The 9111-nt window shown below is 42.5% G+C and overlaps 1 pseudogene; it reads right to left on the bottom strand.

The window, feature by feature from the left end:
• Positions 1-855: 855 nt before the first annotated feature.
• Positions 856-7254, bottom strand: LOC105707421 (protein fem-1 homolog A-like; annotated as a pseudogene).
• Positions 7255-9111: the final 1857 nt, after the last annotated feature.

The following is a 9111-nucleotide window of genomic DNA, read 5'->3' as shown; positions in this document are numbered from 1 at the left end:
GCTCACCAAATTCTTCATAATATAGAGCTCACTCCCTACGGCCTTAGCATCTTAGGCACCACAGAATCTTCACTGCTTGAAATTCACTTATGAAGTCCAACAAACAACTTTCTTTAAACAAAGAGGCATTTATTCAACTTGAAGTATAAAAAACAAACAAAAATCCACCACTAACCAAAAAAGGCAGTAAAACCTCAGAACTTCTGTGCAATGCTTCTAATCAGCCTACTTATTAAATAAACAGAACACCAAACCAACCAAAAGCTATTCAAGTGGCAGGCTGCCCTGGGCAGAGCCCTGCCTGCCTGATTATGACTTCCTCAGTGCGAGAGCACAGTGTGATCATGCTGGAAGAAATGAGAGGTGGTTTTGCTCCTTGACTTTCAAACCCTAACCTTGGGAGCCCCTAATCCTAACGCTGTATTCTGTAGTTGGAGTTATCCAGTCACATCAAGGGGCAAGGGAACACAAACCCATTCTCAACTTCTTCCTGTGTTTCTAGCAGGGAAGGAAGGCAATGGCTTCAGTCCCTTCACCTCTAGGTGACAAGGCAAAGGCCTCCATAACCCAGGAAGACTCAGGATATGAAGTTCTTGCTTCTTTTCCCACCTCAAGATGAGTGAGCGGGTTCCTAGAGAAAGACAGTCCTCCTAGCACATGACCCTGAAGGCTTCTAGCACCAAAGGCTCTAACTCCTCTTTCCCTCTGTCTGCAGGTAAAGGGGACGGGAGGCAGAAGAGCCCTTTTCCTGATTTGTGCCTGAAGGAGGCAAGAACAGACATCTGCTACATGCCCTCATGATTTCTCCCCTCAGCAGGAGAAGGGAAAGGAGAGGGTGCAGACACTCTGGGCAGGTCATTGCAGTTGGATGAAAGCCTCCAGCTTTTCCGGGATAAAGCCCTTGTAGGGGATCTTGTTCCTGTCCAGGGCCCGAACTGCAAGGCATTGCAGGGTCATGTAGTTGAAGGGCTTCGGGTGCCCCTGGCCAGCAGCTTCTCCTCCCGCAGCTCATAGGCCATCTTCTTGAAGGCGTTGGTGGCATCCGTGTGGGCCCTGCTTCTTGGATCAGCGGGTTCATGATTGCTGGGCAGTTGTTCCTGGCTGCCATGTGCAGCACGACATTGTTGTCAAAGTCCCTGCTGTCTGAGTCGGCCTGCAGTTGAGCAGCACTTTGACCACTTGCAGGGAGGCGAATCTGCCCACATTTGTGGTCCTTATTTGTGGTGTCCTTGCCCACAGCCATGTGCAGAGGGGTGAAGCTGTTCTTGCTCCTGGGTGCACATTTGAGCAGACAGTAGATGGTCTGGTGCTTCAGGTGCTCCTGGCTAGGGGTGCATTCCACTTTCTCCAGCAGAGCAGGTGGAGGATGATGTCTGGCGCCTTGGTGAACTGGGCTGCGTCTTCAGGCTCTGGCAGCTGCAGCTCCTTGGGTCCAGGAAACGTTCCATTTGCCAGCCCCCTTTCATGAGAACCCCCATGAAGTCTGCAAAGCCAATTTGTGTGCCCAAGCTGCCATTGGCCACCGGGTCCTGCAGCACGTAAGGGAAGAGTTCTGCAGAGAGAAAGCTGCAGGCGGTCATGGGGCTCAGAGGCTGGCTCCAGGTTGCCCTGCTGCATGTCCAGGGTGCACTTCCGCAGGCAGATGAGGAGCTCGAAATTGCCACAGTCCTCCTAAACCATGCCCCAGTAACGGATATAATAGGAAGTGTTGGAGTCAGAGGGGCAGAGGATTCACTCCCAGATCAACAGGGCCTGCATTCGCATCTCATCCAGGTGACTTATCAGCGCTTTCAGCTCCGCGGTGGTGTTGACCTCCCTGGAACAGCCATAGGCCAGGACCAGCTTCTGGGGTTCCAGTTTGGGCAGGTACTCGCCCCACTGCTGACGAAGCTCCGTGGCTCATCGCCAGTGTTTAAGGATCCCAAGCAGATCTCGCTTCTTTTCCACATACCTGGCTCCCAGAAATTCCGGCTGGTGGGAGAGCAGTTCCTAAGACTCCCGGTTCAGTGGTTCCTCCAGAGGAGCTGCAGCATGGAGCCCCCAAGGCTGCGCGTACCCCTGGCTAGTAGTGGAGGCCCTTCTTGCAGTACCCTGCCTGGGCCTGTCCCCCAGCATCCTGCTCCTGGCCGGGCTGCTCCTGGATGAGGAACTCCACGATGCTGGTGTGGCCCGTCACGCTGGCACCAGCAGCGCGGTCCTGCGTTAGCCATCCCATGCAGGTCTGGCACCCGAGCAGCAGGCTCTCCAGGCTGCCAGACGCTTCTCAGTCTTGGAGGGCCGTGTTGCCATTGGCACTGCGGGGTTCACCTGGGCGTCCTGTTTCAGCAGGTAGCAGGTGATCTCTCGGTGATCCTTGTGGCACGAGATCACGACACACACGTGGCCGTGCCAGTGGCCACCTCCGGGTCGGTCTCGTTCTTGCCAGTGGCCGTGGAAGCAGGCGGCGAGCAGGGGCGTGGAGTTGGTGCGCCTGGTGCGGTTCGCCGAGGCCCTGTTCGCAGGAGGCCCCGCACCACGTCCAGATGGCCGGCGGCAGAGGCGGCCCATAGCGGCGGCGAGCCCTAGATCATCTCGCCATCGAAGTGCCCCGAGCCGCCAGCCTCCACCCTCGCGCAGCCACAGTCCACCAGCTACCCCCCCACGTCCAGGTGGCCGAAGCAGGCTGCGGGTGCACTCCACTTTTGCCAAGTAGATCAGGTGGATGAGCAGCGGCGTCCCCCGCGCCGGCCTCCACGCCTGTCAGCTCGTCCAGCTCCTCCGGGGCTGCGGCCTGTGAACAGCTTCTGGAGCAGCTGCAGCTTGCCGTCGCGGGCGGCCGGGTACACCGAGGGGCGGAGGTCCGTGGTCTAGGCGCCCGGGGACGCGGAGACAGCGGATTCAAGCCTAGACGGGCTGGCGGGTGGCAACCATCACCGTCTCCCCCGCCGCCATCTGAGGGGGTCCCCGAACCATTTCATCTATACATATGCACTATATATATCTCTTAGAGAACCAAATCCTTTAAAACTAACCAAAATATCATTATCATATCTAAAAATATAGTTTCTTAATAATACCAAACATCCAGTGTTCACGTTTCCTAAATTGTCTTACACATGGTTTTTCTAGTGTGTACGTTTGTATTGAAATCCAAATAAGAAAGAAACATTGCTGTTGGCTGATGTGTCTACACATTTTCCCTTTCACTTCTTTCCCTTGAGAGTCTTTTGCAGAAGAAACTGGGTTGAAGAAATCTCAGTGTCAGGATCTTGATGAGTGCGTCGGTTATAAAGATTACTGATAAAAAGACTTCAGTGTCAGGTGGATTTCAGTGACTGCCTTCTCATCAAACTTTGCTTTTGAGTATGTGAGGTGAGGAAGAAAGCCCCTTCACAGGGACCTTCTCTCTTTGGCCAGAACTGGCCTGCATTGTGGAAAGAGGCGAAAAAGTGATTTCAAGTGCTTTTGAGTATTAATCCCAATGTCCAGTTACAAAATCTATGACTTATCTAGGAATTACCTTTAAGTGCATCATACTTATCTGAGTAAAGTATATAAAAGAAACATTAAAAAATTGGAGGTAAATCATGTTCATGGATGGGATAATTTAATATTTTAAATATCTAAGGCAGTAGCAGTTGAATTAAAATCCCAGTAAACTTTTTTTTGTGTTTGCATCTTCACTAGCTGATTTCCAGATGAATATAGGTGAATAAATGTGTACAAATAGCTAAGCTAATTTAGAAAGTGAGGAGTAATAAGGAGACAAAAATTATCTGAGTTTAAGTTATTATTCAAAGCAATAGAAATAAAAAAATACATATAAATACACTTCATATTTGATATTTGGAAAATGAATGAGTTACTTAATAAATAGTGATGGGAGACTTGGACAGAATATAAAGTATGTAATAGGAGGAAAAATTAAGTTAGATAAGCAGGTAAATTTTAAAAATTAAATTTGAAAGGTAAAACTGTAAAGCCAATAGAAGACAATGCAGACATTATTCTTTGTGATTGGGGATGTAGAAAGATTCTAAAATAAATCCATCAGATAGAGTGACCTTGGACCATAAATAAATAAATAAATCCTTCAAGTATAAACTACAAAGAGAAAAATTTATATATTTCGTTACATCAGAATGAACTACCTGGCTACTCTCAGCTTCTAGAGTCTGGAAAGGTGGCATTTTAGCTTTCCATTTAGTACTTAATAAAGCATAATAAAGGATACCACAAACAAAATTTAGGAATGGGTTTCACTTGGAGAAAAAAAAAAAACAACTTAGAATAGGTGACAGTTTGTGAGAAGATCTATAGTATATTTATCATCAACAAAGAATTAATATTTAGAATAACAAAATAAATTTTTGTAAATAAGTAAGGGAAAAACAATATAAAATATCAAGCATTATGATTAAGACCTATCCTAATGGCTAAAAAATGACATGCAAGGATGAATTGTTTAGCTTCATTCTAATCAACAAAATATAACTTAAAACTCTGAGATACTGCTTACCGAAGCACAAAAAATTAGAACATTGGATATCAAATGCTGGTGAGACTGTGGGCAGATGAGAAATCCCGTGTACTGCTAGGAGATATGGACTGGTATGGTCACCTTAGAAAGCAATAAAGTAGTACTTAGTGGAATTGATTCATTACTCTGTAGACCCTAAACACTACAGAAAGTCTCACAAGCGTGCACCAGAGATGTTTATGAAGATGTTTATCACAGCATTATTTGTGGTAGCAAAGAACCAGGGGATAATGAGGCTAAATTTAGATTATACAGTAGTCACAAGACATGAACAAAGTATATATTTAGCCACATGGACAGATCTCAAAAACAATTTTTGTAGTCTAGTACTATTTATGTAAATTACATGTACACAAATAGTAATGTTGATATTTTAGAGACATTCACACACACATGTATAAATACAAATACTGAAGGTGGCTTGAAGGTATAAATATTAAATATTTTAGGTTGGGAGCCTGTGGAGGGGAAGAGAATTGGATTGTATAGGATAGAGATAAAAATAAAATAAGAAACAAAGATAATGTGCCATGAATTGATGGCATGATTAATCCCATTCTGCCCATCTGACATGCCTACACCAAACAAACTTATAAACCCACCAACTTCTCTTGAGAAATAGAAAGATTTGATCACCTAAGGTCTGGTATGGTGGAATCCAGGAGGTGAGACAAATGTGGAACAATGCTCCCCTCCCCATTTTCTATCACCAGTCAATGGAAGACATTTTTATTGGTCTCTGGTTTCCATAAGCATTTGTATTAAGGCCTCTGCTCTACAGAGGTGTGAAAACTTTGTTCCAGAGGGTGTCTCAGGAGTAGGTGATGTCATGGGCATGGACCAGTTTTGTAAGCCTAATGGGGTGAATTTGTTTGTCTTAAAAGCTGTTGCTGTGCTGTTAAGTTTCCTGGGCTGAGAACCCCAAAGACAGAGCCACTCAGAATTTTTATAGGCATTGAAGTCAATATTCACCCTAGGCAGGACTCCCCCTGGAGATCCAAATAGATGATGGGAAATAATTCTAAACGAAGTCCATAAGGAAACTTTTGTAAGAGTGTAATATCTTCTCCCATTATGAATAACTCAGTTAAAAGAGCAGAGCTCACCTCTTTTCCCCTTTGACTGTTTTACTGTTTGGAAATGATCAAACTTTCAGTCTCTGATTAAAGTTTTCAATTTACCCCACTGAAAATGTGCCAGTGAATTCTGACTCCTGAAGACCCTTGTCAGAAAGTAGCTTTCCCAATCATGACCTTGCTTGATTAAAATGCTAAGGGTGTTCTATTTTAGAATAACTAATAACTCAAGACCACATTCAAAAATAGACTCTTTGAGATGAAGTAAGAGACATAAACTCAAAACAGCTTTAAAAAAGGTATTGTCTTTTTGAAAGAAAAGGGTTTGTCTGTAAATCATAGATAAAATAAGTTTAGTTACTACATTTATCATTGATATGTAATAGGTGGAAAAAAATTAAGAGAGCTTCAATAAAATTTCCTACTTAGGACAAAGAGAAAGTCACAGCAAACACAGGACCTTCTATACATTGGTCATCTGTAGAGAATATGTATTACATTCCATAGGGCTGTATTAGGAAGAAGAGTGAATCTAATGGACTTCACCTTATTAAATAGCTTCTTTGTTAATGGAGACTGAGAGCCAAGGACCAGTTTGTGTTAATAGATGTTTTTTAATGCTGCACTTGATAATATAAAAAAGATCAACAACATGGGCCTGCATTTGGCTATGTGTAGCTGTGGTCGATTATGGATTTGTGCCATGTTAGGGCAACCATTTTCTGAATTTCAACCCACTTTGTTGCCACGCATGAGAGCAGTGACATCAATATGCACTGGAGGTCAACATGCTTTGCAATAAACACTCACCATCATGACAATCCTGGTGAGTACCACTTACTCCACAGAGATAGCTGAAGGACTGACTTTGAAAGTCCACTCTTATGTTACTAAAAACATATGGCTTCTAATATGAGGCAGTTTATTGCCAGTGGTGGTGGAGAATGGTATAAAATGCAGACGAGCACCCAGATTTTAGGACTATGTACTATCATTCCCCAAAATGAGTCAGCCCTCGCTTGAGGAGAGCGACTGCTTAACCTGGGCAGGAAAAGCAAGATAGATCTGGAACATCTTAGCTGAATGGGAGTGATGGTGTTACTTTCAGAAATTTCTAGGGTAGTGTTAAGAGGTAAAAAGAGGTCCTTGTAAAAATGAGCAAACAGTGACAAACGAAAGTCAACTATTACCACAATGTGAGACAGGCTGAGTTTAAACAGGAGCCTTGGTTTCATAAACACACAAGCGCGCACGCACACACACACACACAAACAAAACACAACAACCAAAAAAAACAGGTGTCTTGGAGTGTGCTAAGAGGCCATGAAAAGCATGCATTTTCATTTGAAGAAAATATAATATACGGAATGAGTGATATTGTGAGGATTATACTAAAATCGCTATTGGGAAAAAGTTTTTATGCATTTGCTTAATAATTAACATCAAAATCTCATATATCCAGCTTTGGATCTGCCCCTTCCCACTCTCCTTATGAAAGTTTTCATGAGGTAGCAGGTAACTCCGATCTGACATTACAGCCTCCACACTTGGGTTGGCCATAACCTGATAGTTAGCAGCTTCCCCTACTGATTCTTCATTGACAAGGAAGCCTGCCTTTGAGTTAACGAGCTCAGAGAAATAACTACCCTCCTCCGACATAGCAGCAAAGAGACAAGAGCTACTATAAAAAGGGCTAAGCTCCTTTGGTCAAGCAGGGTTTTGCATAGCATGTCATAGCTATTCTGTCTGGTTACTATACTGAGGTACATCTCTTCCCCTCCATCTTTTCGCCAAGAATGATGCCTATAGGAGAGAGAGAGAGAGAGAGAGAGAGTGTGTGTGTGTGTGTGTGTGTGTGTGTGCAGAAAGCACAGACAAACCATACTGCATATGGTGCCAGCCACATTCATCCTAAGGTTGAGAATTCTAGATGAAGAAATTATGCTGCCACTGGACTAATGGTAGATAGTTGCTGCTACTTTCATTTTTGTCCACTAGACCCATTAAATATGACTTTTTTTGACTATTATTTTTCTTGAGATCTAATGTTGAGGGCTTAATATAGGTAGAGCATTGGAATAGATTGCCTTTAATATGACTATTTAATTTAGGAGTCATCCTCAATAATTTGGAAAGAAATAGTGCACCCTCTAGTGAATGTTTTAAGGACTAGCATAGACCGCTTGCAAAACAGGTTGCAATGGGTCAGTTACTGGGGAGCAACATTACACATCCTTGGCACCCTTTACTCTGTAGCTTACTGGTTGCTGTCTTTGTGTTAACACAAGGGTCTGAAGGACTAACCACAGGACCAGAAGAGGAAATTTGGAAAGACACTCTCACAGAAAAGAAAATCAGAGCATCTGTGTATCATGACATGGAAATATAAAAATAAAAAAACCGTGATTGTGAAATTAGAAAAATTCTTTTAATTCTCATTAGACTAAAGTCACTTGGCATATGGAGAATTGGCCAAGTTGTAAAAAGCAGGAAGAAATTTTGCTATTGAAATTTTACGATTTTTGTCTTCACTGATCTTAGTCAATTAACTTCTGGAAGACTGTGGAATGGCAATATTTCCATGGAATGAGACAGAAAGTATGATGAGTAAAAGTGGCAGTATGGCTGCATAATATCCTAAAAACCATTACTAGCAGGGATTATTCTTTTCTATTTTTTAATTTTTTGAAGTAATGTTTCTTTTGATAATGCACACATATCAAATTTTTTAAAAATTCAGACAGATGTAATATATATGAACCAGGTTAAAAAGTGTGGTCCAAAGGTGACAAAAATAGTATCAGTCGTTAGAAATAATAAACCTCATGTATATAATTTGAATTATTTGATTTGCAATGTATGTTTATTTATATTTTGAAACTAGTAAAGGCTGTTTCTTTATTCTTGTGTGATATTTCTGATGGGCTTGCCAGCGACTTGTTATTTTTGTAATCGTGAAATACATGGTTACTTGCTCCAAACATCCAAACAAAAATCTACATAAATTTGGTTCATTAGGAAAGTTTTTGACTATATATACTTTGTAATTTATTTGGTTTTCTCTTAAAGCAAAATGTAAGATTAAACAGAACTCTATGCTATAAGGTTAAACATATAATTATATAGTATTTTTAAACCATCAAGTGCTATACATAAATTAGATATAATAACTTTTAAAGAAAGGTTAATTTGAGAGTGATTTCTGTGGCTTTACCAGGAATGCACTGGGAAAGGGCACTAAAGAGGGAGTGTGCTCAGAAATCGAGATAGCCAGAGATTCTTTTTACTCAAAGGTACACAGACGCTCACCAGTTGCCCTAGAGACATAGAAGTGAAAACTTCATTAGACCATAGTAAAAGTTGGCTCAAATCTTCTCTAGGGTGAGAGGGAGAAACACACATAGGGGGACAGATAGAAATGTTGACAAAGTTCCAAATGGAATTAAATAAACTGGCCCTTTGAAACCAGAATCACACATTAAATTATGTGTTTTGGTTTCATTTGGACATTTCCAT

Source organism: Aotus nancymaae, unplaced genomic scaffold, assembly GCF_030222135.1.
Source record: "Aotus nancymaae isolate 86718 unplaced genomic scaffold, 86718_ANA_hifiasm-v0.15.2.pri h1tg000040l, whole genome shotgun sequence".
Lineage (NCBI taxonomy): Eukaryota > Metazoa > Chordata > Mammalia > Primates > Aotidae > Aotus > Aotus nancymaae.
The sequence above is the reverse complement of the archived record's forward strand: the minus strand, read 5'-3'. Positions and strand labels throughout refer to the sequence as shown.